This window comes from Carettochelys insculpta, chromosome 3, assembly GCF_033958435.1.
Source record: "Carettochelys insculpta isolate YL-2023 chromosome 3, ASM3395843v1, whole genome shotgun sequence".
In the NCBI taxonomy this organism is placed as follows: domain Eukaryota; kingdom Metazoa; phylum Chordata; order Testudines; family Carettochelyidae; genus Carettochelys; species Carettochelys insculpta.
In genome coordinates, this window is record NC_134139.1 from 3086479 (window position 1) to 3100067 (window position 13589).

The following is a 13589-nucleotide window of genomic DNA, read 5'->3' on the forward strand; positions in this document are numbered from 1 at the left end:
GAGTCCAAGGCCAGAAGGACCCTTGTGACCATCTAGTCTAACCTGTAAAGCACAGGCCAGGAGCCTGGACCACAAAAATTCTTGGAACAAAGCTTTTGAAAAACATCCTGTCATAATTTCAAAACTGTCCATGACAGAGACTCCACCACAGCCCCTGGGAAATCATTCCAATGGTAGTTACTCACCAGTAAACTTTGCACCTTTTCCCAGACTTAATTTGTCTAACTTCAACTTCCAGCCACGGGATGGTGCTAGACCTTTCTCTGCTAGACCGAAGGGCCCATTATTCAATATTAGTTCCCCACAAAGGTACTTCTGGACTGTGATTAAGTCACTCTTCACCTTCCCTTTGCTAAACTCAGCTAGGACCCAATTCTCCGGAGCATGCGGCAACATGTCCCGTAGAACAAATGGGGAAGGGGGGCGTCATGAAATTAAAAACCGTATCGTAACGCAAGGGGGCCACATTAAAGTCTCATCTGCAATGTGAATTCTGGCTGTTCCTGACTCCTGCGCACTAGAATTGCAACCTTGATGTTCTGCTAATGTGGGGCGGGGGGTGTTAAATAAATGGAATTATGTAGGTTTTTTTTAAAAAAGACATTTGCTTTCGCACCACGGTAGTGGCATGGCAGGTGTTGAAGCCTAGACCTTTAGATCTTTAGCACAGACTCCCACCAGTTCAGCTCAAGAAGTGGCCGGCAGGAGCAGAAGCAGCAAACTGTTATCATATTGACAGGCGTGTGGGGGCAGCCCCAGAGGAGGAAGTAAGACGCATTTTGCTGGTACATTATGCAGTGATGTGCTGTCCAGCAGCAGACTGTAAGGAGTCAAGACTCCTGGGTTCTGTTTGTGGCTCTGGAAGCGGGATGGAGTCTAATGGTTAGAGCAGCGGCCTGTGGCTGGGAACTGGGTGTTCTGCGTTGGCATGGTGCTCGTGCACACGCCATGCTCTGAGAAGGAGGGTATGCAGGACTAGCTCTGTTCGACAGGAGAAGCTACACTTACAAGGGGCCAGGAGGCCCAGACTAGCCTGCCTCTGGTCAGGTAGGCCTGGCCTGCCACAGCTGCCAGGCACGGGGCTTACACTGCCTGGCACTAGTTCCTGGGGCAGGCCAGGCTCCAGGGAGTCGGTGCTGGGTTAGGTGCTCGCTGAGGAGATACTGCAGAGGGATGGGACCCCTGAGCCTGTAGTGGGTGGGAAAGGGCTCCAGGGTGGCGGGTTGGGAGTGCTGAGTACAGCACCCAAGGCCCCGTGTCTCCCAGTGGCCGAGTGTGCGTCGGGTGAGGTCAGAGTGCGAGGGCCTGTATGGCTGGGAAAGATGGTGGCTGGCTCAGGAGGAGCTGGAAGAGGGGCCTGGCCGCGTGCCCTTTGAACGTGACCTGACTGGAGTCGCAGGTCCGAGCGGGCATCCGCCCTGCACCAGCCCCCTGGGGGCACTGCCTGGAGAGCCACTTTTCTGTGTGTGAGGCTTGCTCTGGGGCAGGACTCTGTAGCCAGAGACTGAGGGCTGGCAGGGGACAAGCCCCAGGGCCCTGTGCTGATAAGAGCTGCGGCTTAGTCCCAGGAGTAAGGGCCCGGTGCCGTGTGGGTGTGAGCAGCTCCCCTCAGGCAGCCCCACTGCCGCCTGCCTCACAGTACAAACTGGGGGTGAACATGCAGCTGAGGACAGGGCTGGGGCAGAATTGAAGCCACCTGAGCTCGTTTCCCTCTGACGAGACATTTCTGAGGTGATTTGGGCGCGGCCCGTCTGCACCTACAGCAGCGAGGGAGGGGGCAGGGGGCCAGCGCACCCAGTGTGGAAATGGGGGGGTGATGCCTGACACCCGCCCCCACAATGTCTTCCCGAGGCGAGAGTGGGCCCCGGATGTGTTTCTGCCCTTCCCCGCGGGGCTGGGGAGCAATGGCAAGAGCAGACCTGAAGGAGGGAGGGGTGACTGCCTTGGTGCGCCAGGTTGGGCCGGTCTCTGGGGAGGGGGAAGAAAACTCGTCCTGTGGACGGGAAAGGCTTTGGCACAAGGGCAGGGGCGCCCGGAGGGGTGTCAGCGCTCAGGGTGCCAGCTGCCAGGCAGGGAAGGGGCAGCGCCCGAGGCTGAGTAACTCCGCTCCCTTCCCTCCTCCCTTCCCTGTTCACAATGGGCTTTTGCCCCTGCCCAGTCCCCTAGCTGGGGAGAAGATCTCGGACGGCGTCAGGGCTCGTGACCCTAGCAGACAAAGGCACGGTGAGCAGCAGGCACAGCGGGCCGAAGCGAGACGCTCAGGCTGAGAAAAGGGGGCAGGTTTTTAAACGGGGAACCACAGTTGTTTGGGACGGGAGAGTGGCTTGGAAGCTGTAAATCCGGGCAGGGTGTCTCTCCACAAGATTTACTGCAGCTCGGCTGGAAGACAGGGACTCCAGGCAGGACTCACAGTGTGACGTTCCCTGCCCTGTGCGAGGCAGGAGGGTCAGACAGGGTGAGCACACGGTTCCTTCTGGCCTTGGGATCTTTGGAAACGTCCTGCTGACTGGTGCCGAGGCAGTGGCCTGTCTGCGGGCCCCAGCTGCCTGAGTTTGCCAGAGATCCCAGCTGTGTCTGGAGGCAGGTGTTAGTGTTTGAACCCTGGGCGGCGCGAACTTTCCTACTGCAGTGCGCAGTATTGCCCACATTCCTGCGACCCTTCTGTCACGTGGCTCAGGCAGGGCCCTGGTAGGAAATCCCATGTCCTAGCACCTTTAGTTTATGGGTCCGGCAGCCTGCCTGAGGGGGTGGAGCAGTAGCTGCGTGGGAAAGGCGTTATTTCAGACACGTACAGCCTGGTGTTGTCTGTCGTTAGAGCTGGTCAAAAGCAGGATAAAACTCCCCTCCCCTCCTCAAAAACTGTCAACATTAAACATTTCTGTTAACATTTGGGGGTTGAAATATTCACTTCTTAATTGTTTTGCCCTGCCCTGCCCTGCCCTGCCTGTGACCTAGCTGGGACGCCGTGTCTTGCCAGTGGAGCTGTCTACATTTTGCACCTCAATTTTTGCTCCCCGCTTCTTAACGAGAGGTGGGGGAAGCCAGGCATTGCGGGTGCTGCTTGCCCTTCTGTAACGAAACCCCAATGAGCTTTCTGCAGACCAAGGGGCCGGGCTTGAGTCGAGCCATTCGGCTGCATGGTAGGAAATAGGGTCCACAGCCCACCACTAAGCTCAATGTCCCCCCAGACAAGGTAAGGAGGGACTATGTGCCCCAATCTCAGCTCCACCCCAAGAGCAGCCAGCCAGGGAGTGGAGGAGAAGGCAGAGCCTTGGCTCGTAGAAGGAGAAATTCCCTGCTAGTAAGGGCCAATAGCAAACTCCTGTCCGCTCTGGGGGCAAGGTGGGCGCAGCTGCCCCATGCATAGCGCCTGGGATAAATTCATACTCTTGGCCAAGAAGCAGGACTCCACTGGGGGAAGTGAGGAACGGGGCCACTTCCTGCCATGCCGTGGCACTGGGCACAGCGTGTTGCAGCAGAGCAGCTGGCTCGGAGGATTATCAGAGGTGAGTGCATTCCCAGGAAGGAAAGGGGTGTGTGGACCTGGGGGCAAGGAGCAGGCTCTGATTAACCACAGTAAGGGCAGTAGTAGGTTATTTCAAACCAACAGCGGCTGCTTGGAAAGGAAAAGCAATGGGAACCAGGAAAAGACTTGTGGGTGTGTGGCGAGACCTTTCCCAAAGCAGCAGATCCCTGTCCATGTGAGCAGTCATTTGCTAGCATTCCCACGGCCTGGCAGCTCTGCCAAAGCGGGACAGCAATTTGTGTGACGTGCTGGCTGGTTCCTTCCCTGGGGAGTGTCCTAGCAAAACCATACAGCAATTGAAGAGTGGCCTTGTTTGGAGCTGGGGGTGGAAGGAGAGACTAGTGGTCAGAGCACAGGATGGGGCACCAAGGATCCCACATGTGACTCCCATCTGTCTGTCACTCACACCTTTGGGCAAACTGTTGAACTTTCCCATGTCTTAATTTGTCCATCATGGGACTAGGTAGGCGATGCTTAGCTGCTAGTGAACATCAGCAGCTTTCACTGCAGCCCGTAGTGGAAGGGGCTATAGATGTCCACAGGAGCCTTTTGGTTCTTTAATGATTACTCACATAGGCTCCATCCTTCCATTACACTTTGCTAGGCGCAGGTTTCTGCATGGGGCATGCATGCCTCCACGCTGCCTGTGTGGGGAGGGGGACTGGGTGCGCTGCATCAGGACGCTAACGCATGGCCAGAATGGAAGGAGGATTCCAGCTCCTCCTCCCTCTTGAGATGCTCTGGAGGGTTTGTTGTGGCGCTCACCTTTGCTCATGCTTCACTGAGCTTTCTCGGGGTGATTACAGCACTGGTTGTTTATCCAGAGTATCTCGCTCTCTTTGATGGAGAAGCCACTGGAATGAATGAAATAAAATTTCCAGGCCGGATTCAGTGGCACAACGCCCACCACTGTTCATTGTGCCTTTTCAGCAGCTAACGATGTGCCCTGGCAGTGATGAGTCTGCAGTTGCTAACCATGTGCTGTCTATAAAACCCCACTGAAGTCAGGGGGCATTCTTGAAAGGTATCTTGCGAACTTCAGAAACGTTCCCTGGGTTTTCCTCGTTTCTGCGCTGAAATTAAGTTGAGCTGTTTCCCACTTACCTGCCACAAAGTAACCCTGTGTTGTCAGGAGGACCGATCCCCGAGCAAGAATGACCATAAGAGAAAAACCAGCAAATGGAACTGTGTTCCAGAGAAGTGGCCCAGGGTACAAGCACTAGCAGGTTGACACAATCCTCATTATAAGGCTACACGAGAAGGAGGTGCATGGCTTTTGATAGGGTCTCCCATAATATTCTTTGCCAGCACATTACAGAAGTAGGGCTTGGATGAATGGATTATAAAGTGGCTAGAAAGCTGGTTAGATCATTGAGCTCAGCCAGTAGTGATCAATGGCTCAGTGTCTAGCTGGCAGCCGGTATCAAGGAGAGTATCTCAGCAGTCAGTCCAGGGGCTGGTCTTGTTCAACAATTTCGTTAGTGGTCCGGATGAGGGGATGGATTGCACCCTCAGCAGGTTTGCAGGTGACACTAGGCTGGGGAGAGAGGCACATGTGTTTGAGGGTAGGAATAAGTCCAGAAGTGACCTACACAAATTTGAGGATTGGGCCAAAAAAAAAATAAAATCCAGGGAGGTTCAACAAGGAGGCATGCAGAGTCCTGCAGTACCTTCCCATGGAAGAATCCCATGCACAGCTGCAGGCTGGGGACTGACTGGCTGGACAGCAGTAGTGCAGAACAGGACCTGGGGATTACGGTAGATGAGAATTTGGATATGACAACAGTGTGACCTTGTAGCCAAGAAGGCTGATGACATATTGGGGTGCATTAAGAGGAAAATTTCCAGCAGATCTAAAGACGTTATTATTCCAGTATATTCAGCATTGGTGAGGCCACATCAGGAGTATTGTGTCCATTTCTGGGCCTGGCCCCTCACTGCTGGAAGGATGTGGATGCATTGGAGAGTCCAGCAGAGGGCAATCATAGAATCGTAGAACGCTAGGACTGGAAGAGACCTCGAGAGGCCATCGAGTCCAGCCCCCTGCCCTCATGGCAGGACCAAGTACTGTCTAGACCATCCCTGATAGACATTTATCTTACCTGTTCTTAAATATCTCCAGAGATGGAGATTCCACAACCTCCCTTGGCAATTTACTCCAGTGTTTGACCACCCTGACAGTTAGGAACTTTTTTCTAATGTCCAACCTAAACCTCCCTTGCTGCAGTTTAAGCCTATTGCTCCTTGTTCTATCCTCAAAGGCCAAGAAGAACAAGTTTTCTCCTTCCTCCTTATGACACCCTTTCAGATACCTGAATGAATATTAATGGGCTGGAGCACATGACTTGTGAGGAGAAGATGGGGGAACTGAGATTATTTAATCTGAGAAGACTAAGGGGGATTTGATAGTAGCCTTCAATTACATGCAGGTGAATTTCAAAGGGGATCAAGCCAGGCTGTTCTCAGTGGTGGGAGATGACAGAAGAAGGAGCAATGATCTGAAGTTACAGTGGGAGGTGTAGGTTGGCTATTAGGAAAAACTATTTCACTAGGCGGGTGGTGAAGCACTGGAATGGGTTGTCGTCGTCTAGGGAGGTGGTGGAATCTCCATCCTTAGAGGTTTTTAAGGCCATGCTTGACAAAGTCCTGGCTGGGGTGATTTACTTGGGAGTGGTCCTGCTTTGAGCAGGGGGTTGGATTCAATGACCTCCTGAGATCTCTTCCAGCTCTGATCTCCCAGACTCTATGACTCCGCCACGCTGACGCAGGGCTGTAGAGGAATTCCCGCCCGCACTCTGTTGGGCCCTTTGTCCAGAGATGCTGTAGAGGAAGCTGGTGCCTGGATTGAGACCCCGAGCAGTCTCTCCTCCTTTTCTCAAGGCCATTTCTGTCAATTCTCGTCCAGGTGCTTTGCTCAGCACCTTGGCTTCATGCTGGTCTTAGCTCCTCTGTTTGCCTTTGTCTAGGTCTCCAGCCAGACTAAACCACCCCTCTGTCTGGCGCCTTCCCATGGCACAGTTATCTTCCACCTAGGCTGGCTTGTGCCACTCACTCCTCACTCTGACTCTGCTGGGTTTACAGCAAAATCAAGAAAGCTCTTTCCTGTTCTCTCCCAGATAGCCAGTTCTCTCCTTCAGTCTTTTCTCTCAGGCCCCCAACCAAGGGGGCCTTTCCAAGCCATCTGCTGGCCTAATCAGGGCTCCAGCAAAGAGACCTTGGGCAGTTCCTGTCCCTTCCCAGCCTTGGGCCGAGGGCCTCTGCTCTATGGACCCTGCAGACAGGGAGAAGAGAACCAAGTGCTGTCACACAAGTCATCCCAGGCCCAGCAGTAGATGCTGAGGCCTTATGGGCAGGTTTCCTGTTGCAGGAGAAATCAGTGATGCAGAGTCTGAGGGTGTTTTGGGGGTAATTTGTTCCTTTTACCCCCCAGTCCCTGAATGGAGCTGGTCACAAATGGCACTTGGACAAGGCTCTTTTCCTGAGAGCTCAGCCCAGATACCAGGGCCTGGCTCCCAGCATGGGCCTCCGCCCTCAGAACTGCCTCTAATTAGTGAAATTAGCAGCAAGAGCAAACTTGCCTGGCTGACTGCAACGCCTTCCCCAAAGAATCTGCAGCACAGTACGGTGCTGTCTGGTGAGCCCTCCATATCACGAACTGGAAGGGGATTTTTAAGACAACCAGGAATAACTCAGGGGTCTAAAACTGTCGACCTTGCAGAGGGTGTCACTGACTTCCCTGTTTTCACCTATCTAGCTACGGACAGAAAGTTTGTAGCAGAGCCAGAGTGACAGCCCATTTCTCCTGGCTCCTGAGCCGGTGCCTTCGGCGCACAAGACCCTAGTTCTCTGCTTTGCAGAGGCCAATCAGAGCAAGGACTGTGCAAGCAGGTAGCTGCAGACTGTGGGACTCGCCCAGTGGACCCAAGGATCCTTCTGAAATGCTCTTGACAAGAGGCAGGAGCCACACCTCTCTTGTTGCTGTTGCTGGTTCTGTAGGAGTGTGCCCTGTAGGGCTGGCCTATTCCTGTTGAAAAGTGGCATTCCCCCGTGGAATGGAAGGTGCTTATTTATGGGGGAAACTGAGTTGTGGTGCAAAATAGAGCTACAGAACTGCCTGTTTGGGTCAAGCTTGTGTTTTGGTGTTGTTAGTTCCACTGCATGTTGTCACAAAGATGCACGTCTCCCGGGTGAATTGGTCCCTCCGGCTTTGAACCAGAACTGCTAGTGTTCAGGCATAAATCTTGCAAGTGTTCCTGGCACTCTAAGAAAGCACAAGACATCTGTTTTCCTATTATTTTGTAAAGCCGAAATGGAATATGGCTGTGGTTCCAAAAGGACTTAACATGAGCTATGTAATCCCTCCCAGGATTTCCAAAGTAATCACAGCCCTGCTTGCCATACTGAGTGCTGAATTATTCTCTTACAAGTAGCAGCAACGAAGGGTCCTGTGGCACCTTATAGACTAACAGAAAAGTTTAGAGCATGAGCTTTCGTGAGTTAACTCACTTCCTCAGATGCTGGTCTGTTAGTTAACTCACGAAAGCTCATGCTCTAAACTTTTCTGTTAGTCTATAAGGTGCCACAGGACCCTTCGTTGCTGCTACAGATCCAGACTAACACGGCTACCCCTCTGATCTCTTACAAGTAGTTCACAGGAAGCCTTTCTAAAAGTAAGGACTCAAGAGTCCGGTCACATGAAAAGCCAAATCTGCAGAAAGCCTTCATCTGCTCTGGACAGATCTTACAAAGAATGTTCCATCACAGCCATTGGGAAGTTTGTCTGCAAGCGGTCTCAGGCCCAATTCTGGAGCCAGACGCAACCCATAAACCCCATGCTGGGCTCAGCAGGAATACATTTAATCCATGTGAATCCCAGAAAAACTCATTTCTTTATGTTCATGGAGATTTTATGCAGAGTGTGGAGTGCAATGAACAGGGAGGTTTGATTTTAGTGCCTGCCCATTGTGATTAGAGGACAGGGCTGACCAACCAATATTAAAATATTGGAAAAGGAAGAAAAAACATGTATGACTTCCAGCTACAACAGGAAGACTTCTTGGTCAACTTTGTGCGTGCATGGAAAATAACTCTCCTACCTCCAAGATTCCTGATCAATGGTACAGTCTGACCCCGGAAACTCACTCTCTCTAAGAGGTTTTTTTTCACAGTAATGACCCAACGTGGAGAGACATTTTAGCAAATCAAAGGCTATCAGAAGGGATTTGGGAGCGGCAGAGTGTGAAACAGCATACAGAGGGACTACGCAACACTGCACGACACAGAATGGCATGGGTCTTGCCTTTTTACAACTCTGCCTTGCTGGTACAGTTAATGAGGAGTCCTGCAGCTCCTTAGAGACTAACCAATTTATTAGGTCCTGAGCTTTCATGGGCAAAACCCACTTAGTCAGATGAAAAATAGAGAGGAAAAGCAGAATGCGGGTTTATATGGCCGGGAAAGGGTGGGGGCAGGAAATAAATGAGGGGGATTACCTTTCACTAGCAGGATCAGTTAATGAAGCGAATGAAGCAGGAGGTGTCCCATTCCTGAGAATATCGAAGTGGAGAAATTGCCCTTTTAATGCATAAGACAGATAAGATCTCTATTGAGCCCTAGGTTAAAGGTGTCAAATTAGCAAAAGAATTCCAACTCAGATGTCTCCCTCTGCATTCCCTTGGTAAAATTCTTTTGTAGGAGAATGGTGACTTTGAAATCCATTACTGAATGTGCTGGGAGGTGAAAGTGTTCCCCTACAGGGTTTATGTGCGTGCCCATTTCTGATGTCAGGTTTATGCTCATTCATCCTTTGGCACAGAGTCTGTCCAGTTTATCCAACATCCACAGCAAAGGGGCATTGCTGGCACACGATGACGTATGTCACATTAGTGCAAGTACAGGTGTATGAGCCCTGATGGTGCAGCTGATGTGGTTAGATCCTGTGATGGCATCACTTGTATAGATATGTGGACAGAGTTGGCCACAGGGTTTGTTGCAGGGGTAGGTTTCTGGGTTAGTGTTTCTGCAGTGTGGTGTGTGGCTGCTGGTGACTATTTTCTTGAGGTTGGGCAGCTGTCTGCAGGAGACTATTGGCCTGTCACCCAAGATCTGTGAGAGTGAGGGATCATTTTCAAGGATGCTGGTGCAGTGCTGTGGCCCTGCCTGTACTCAGTGGAAATGAGTTCTGTGAGACAGGAAATTTCCCCTTTGAAATCCCTCCCTTTTCAGTCACTGCACACACCACAGGTTGAGTTTTCGATCGCTCTGGTACAGACCATCTCTGTGGAGCTGTTCCGGCAGGTTTGGGATCGACTGATGAAAAGCGCTCCAGAAGAGCCAGGTGGTGGGACACAGCAGCCTTTGCCTATGGTGAGCGGACAGCCAGGACCTGCAGCCGCATTCCAGATATGGCAGTAGTCAGCAAGCATGGCTGTGAGTCAGAGTTCTGGTTGCCGTTGCCTCTAGCAGAAGCGGGTGAAGAGTCAAGATAATGTGGAGGGGCCCAATGTAAAACAGTCACAAATGGCGCACGCTCCCCTTCATCCAGCACTCACTGATGGGAACTGGGGCAGCTTTGCACCTTCTCTGTGGGCATTAGGGAGCCCTCCTGTGTGCTTAAAGGGCTACATAGTGGCCCCACTCCCCAACATCTGCCTTGTTGCTGTCCCCCTAAATTCCCAGGAGCCAAGCTCCCACCGACTGCAGTGCCTCAGCACCTCTCAGGAGCTGGGTTTGGCCATGTTGCCATTAGCAGACGGGGCGACTAAGTGCTATTCTTGCGATTCATACCGTTGAGTACAGGTAGATGCCCTCTTGTTTCTTTTTGCTGTGGACTGATGGTCATAAGCAACGTGCGGAGAATGTGGAAGATAGCACCACTGGATTTAGAAGACCCAGGCCCTGTCCATGGATCTGAAAACTTGCCCCACCTGTCTATTCTCTGGACATAGTCCCTGGAGACAGTCAGCTATCATCTTCACCTAGTCAATTTTCAGTGAGTCCATTGGATAAAATTAGAATCATGCTGGAACCTCAGCCCAAGAGTCAAACTGAACTTTTCAAAGGTCTGAAATAATTTGGATGACTTGGGTTTCCATCTTTGCAAACCAATGCTTAGCTGGACTGTGGAAGAGAAAGCTCTAGAGGCTCATGAGAGAGCCTAAGACAAGGTGGATGAGGTGATATCTTTTACTGGACCAATTACTGTTGCATGTGAACGAACACACCAAGAATTCTCTTACCTACAGCCTGGCACAAAGTTATCACAGAATTTGCTCCAAAGGGTTTGTCCGGGACACACGTCTAAACACATTTAACCCCCTTCACCAAATAAGGACACCCCACCAGAGAAGTAGCTTGCATCCTGGAATGGGCCATCCAAATACCCCAAGAGAATCTGCCTGAATACAGAAGTAACCCCCCAACAACTCCACACCCTTATTTGTCACCTACCACCCCAAACTAGAATCCATATGGGGTATCATCAAACAGCTACAACCCCTGTTCAATTCCTGAAAGGAATCTTTCCCAGATCCTCTCTCCAGCCTTCAAAACATCTCCAAGCTCATCAGAAGCAAGCTCCTCACAGACCAGACACATCAGCTCAAAATAGCACCAGACCCTGCCAGGGCAATAGAGGCAAAACTTGTAGACATATTTCCACTGTTATAATGATCAACACTATCTTTCAAGATCCCTGGGTCCTATACATGCCTATTGCAACATGCAAGATACTTCACACAGTGCTATCAATGCCCCCATAACAACAGTGCAGGTGAAACCTGACAATCTGTACATGCTCAAGACAAGTGACACTAATGTGGTGAAACATAAAAAACACCCTACCACATGTGAGGAACACTTTTCACAAGGCAATGGCTCTAGAGTTCTCATCCCCAAGGGAAATCTGCCCAAGACCTTCAAAAGACAAACCTGGGAGCTTAAATTCATAACTCTGCTAGACACTAAAAGTCATGGGCTGAACAGAGACACCGGGTTCTGTAACTTATCAAACAGATAACCATGTTCTATAACCTATCAAACCTCCCCCGCTGCTTTTTCCCCTCCTTTTCCCCCCACCCCTCATGACTGGAGAGGTATTAATGGGCCACTTGGCCTTGAATGTTCTCTTGAAATACATGTGTTATCTACTTATTCTGAACAGCCTGTTGCACCTTGCATTCAGAGTGGCATAAGTAAATACATTGCCCAGACCTGCTGGTGAGCTCTGTGTAAGCTTCCAAGCTTTCAGCACAAGTTAGTCCAATAAAAGATATTACCTTGCTCCCTTGTCTCTCTCATATCCTGGGACCAACATAGCTACCAAGGTGGCCAGGCAATGCAGGTAGGCCATATGCACTTTCTGGAACCTGGCCACCTAGGTTGAAGAGCTAACATTAGAGGGCCAGCTCAAAAGGATGCAGTGGGCGTGGTCCATTTTCTCAAACCACTGTAGCTTCTGGCTTGATGAGCAGTCTCTGCCAAGAAGCCTGGGGTTGGCCGTGTAGGTTGGCCACGCTTACCCAGTCCCTACCTGTTTCAGATTTGGCCTCAGAAAATGCAACTGGTGAATGCCAAATCCACCATTAGAACTTGACTGGCAGTGTATGTTTTCCATGCTCCACGCTGAGAAAGGTGAGTCCTTCAAGCATGGGCTAGGGAAGTGGTTTGAAGTCTCTGGAAACTGAGCATAGTTGATAACCACCATGATCAACATCTGTACCTTAGTAACAGAGAAGTGGGCGTGTCAGTCTGTATTCTAACAAGACAAAAGAGCAGCCATGTAGCACTTTAAAGACTACAAAATGATTTATTACATGATGAGCTTCAGATCTATAAAATTTCCAGTCCAGACCCAGGTGTACAGTAGAGGTCCAAAAAAGTTGCAATAAAAACTGACAAATCAAATACAGGAACTGAAGGAGGGACATGAAGGCTGGGAGATGTTAAGTGACTTTCCTGAGATCATTATGAACATCAAAGGAAGGGAAGCCATCCTTGTAACGCGTGAGATAATTGCTGTCTGTGTTCACACCAAGTGTTAACGTACCTTAACATCTCTACTTTGCTAGTTTGCTGTAGACTTTTAGATGTGTGTTTTCATGCTTCTTTGCTGACAACCCTTTCCCATTTTATTCTTTTTACTGGGAATCCCTTTATCTGTGTTCTATGGTTACTACATTTGTTTTATTTTGTACTATAAGCCTACACTGGGCTTCCTTTAAATAGAAGGATTTATTTACCCAGTTACCTTAGTAAACGGTGATGTGCTTTTGTGTCTGTAGAGGAACAAACAAGCCTTTCAAATTCTCTGAGCTGTCCAAGAGAGGACTGGACATTGTAGAGCACATAGTTTTGGGAAAATAGGGGATGAGGAGCATGTTGGATTCACCTTGCTTGTTGTAACCCAGGCTGGCAAACAGGAAGCTGGGGTCAGAGTTGCTGGACCAGGGCTGTGGCTGCACCATCAAAAGCCTAGGCTGGGAGATACAGCCCCAAAGCCAGTGGGTCCCAGGGGTGCATGGGAAGAGATGACATGGGCCCTCGTGGGTCTGGGTTGCTTCCCTGAAATCTCGCAGCCAAAATCTGAGTTTTCTTTTCTTGCTTTCTCTAAGGTGAATGTGACACCTGCTGGAGCACCTCAGAAATCCACCCCACAGTCGTCTTTGCTTAGGAAAGGTCCAGCAAGGGGGTGACTGCTGATCTAGTGCTACACTGGCAGCGTGATGTAGCTCTGGCACTGAGCCATGCAACAATACACTGGGTGCTGCCTGGGGATGCTGCACTGATTCAGTCTCTCGGGCGCGGGGGGAGGGCTAATCTTCTACCATGTATTTTAGTAACTTGTCTGTCTGTCTGTCCATCTGTCCATGAGTCTGTTGGTTCAAGAACTCCTCCTAACCGCTACAAGCTAGGACAACCAAATTCGGTATGCAGCTTCCTCTTATTGTAACTTAAAGCAAGGTCCAGGTCTGGTTGTGCCAGGACAACGGGATGTGCCTGGAACCCAACTGTTTCTCATAAAGTGGAAAGGGAGGGGGTCTACTAGGAGGACGGTTATATGGCA

At 50.7% G+C, this 13589-nt stretch overlaps 1 protein-coding gene across 2 annotated transcripts in view; it reads left to right on the top strand.

Annotated features, from left to right (window-relative positions):
* The window catches only part of FBLN7 (fibulin 7), a 51369-nt gene that overhangs the window by 1881 nt on the left and 35899 nt on the right, over positions 1-13589 (top strand). Inside the window, exon 1 of one of the 2 annotated variants that reach the window (XM_074989228.1) lies at positions 13417-13451. The exons of the other annotated variant lie outside the window; for it this stretch is intronic. The gene's annotated coding sequence lies outside the window, so the exon portion shown is untranslated. Of the gene's footprint in view, positions 1-13416; positions 13452-13589 lie in introns of those variants that run through there. 2 annotated transcript variants of the gene reach the window in all.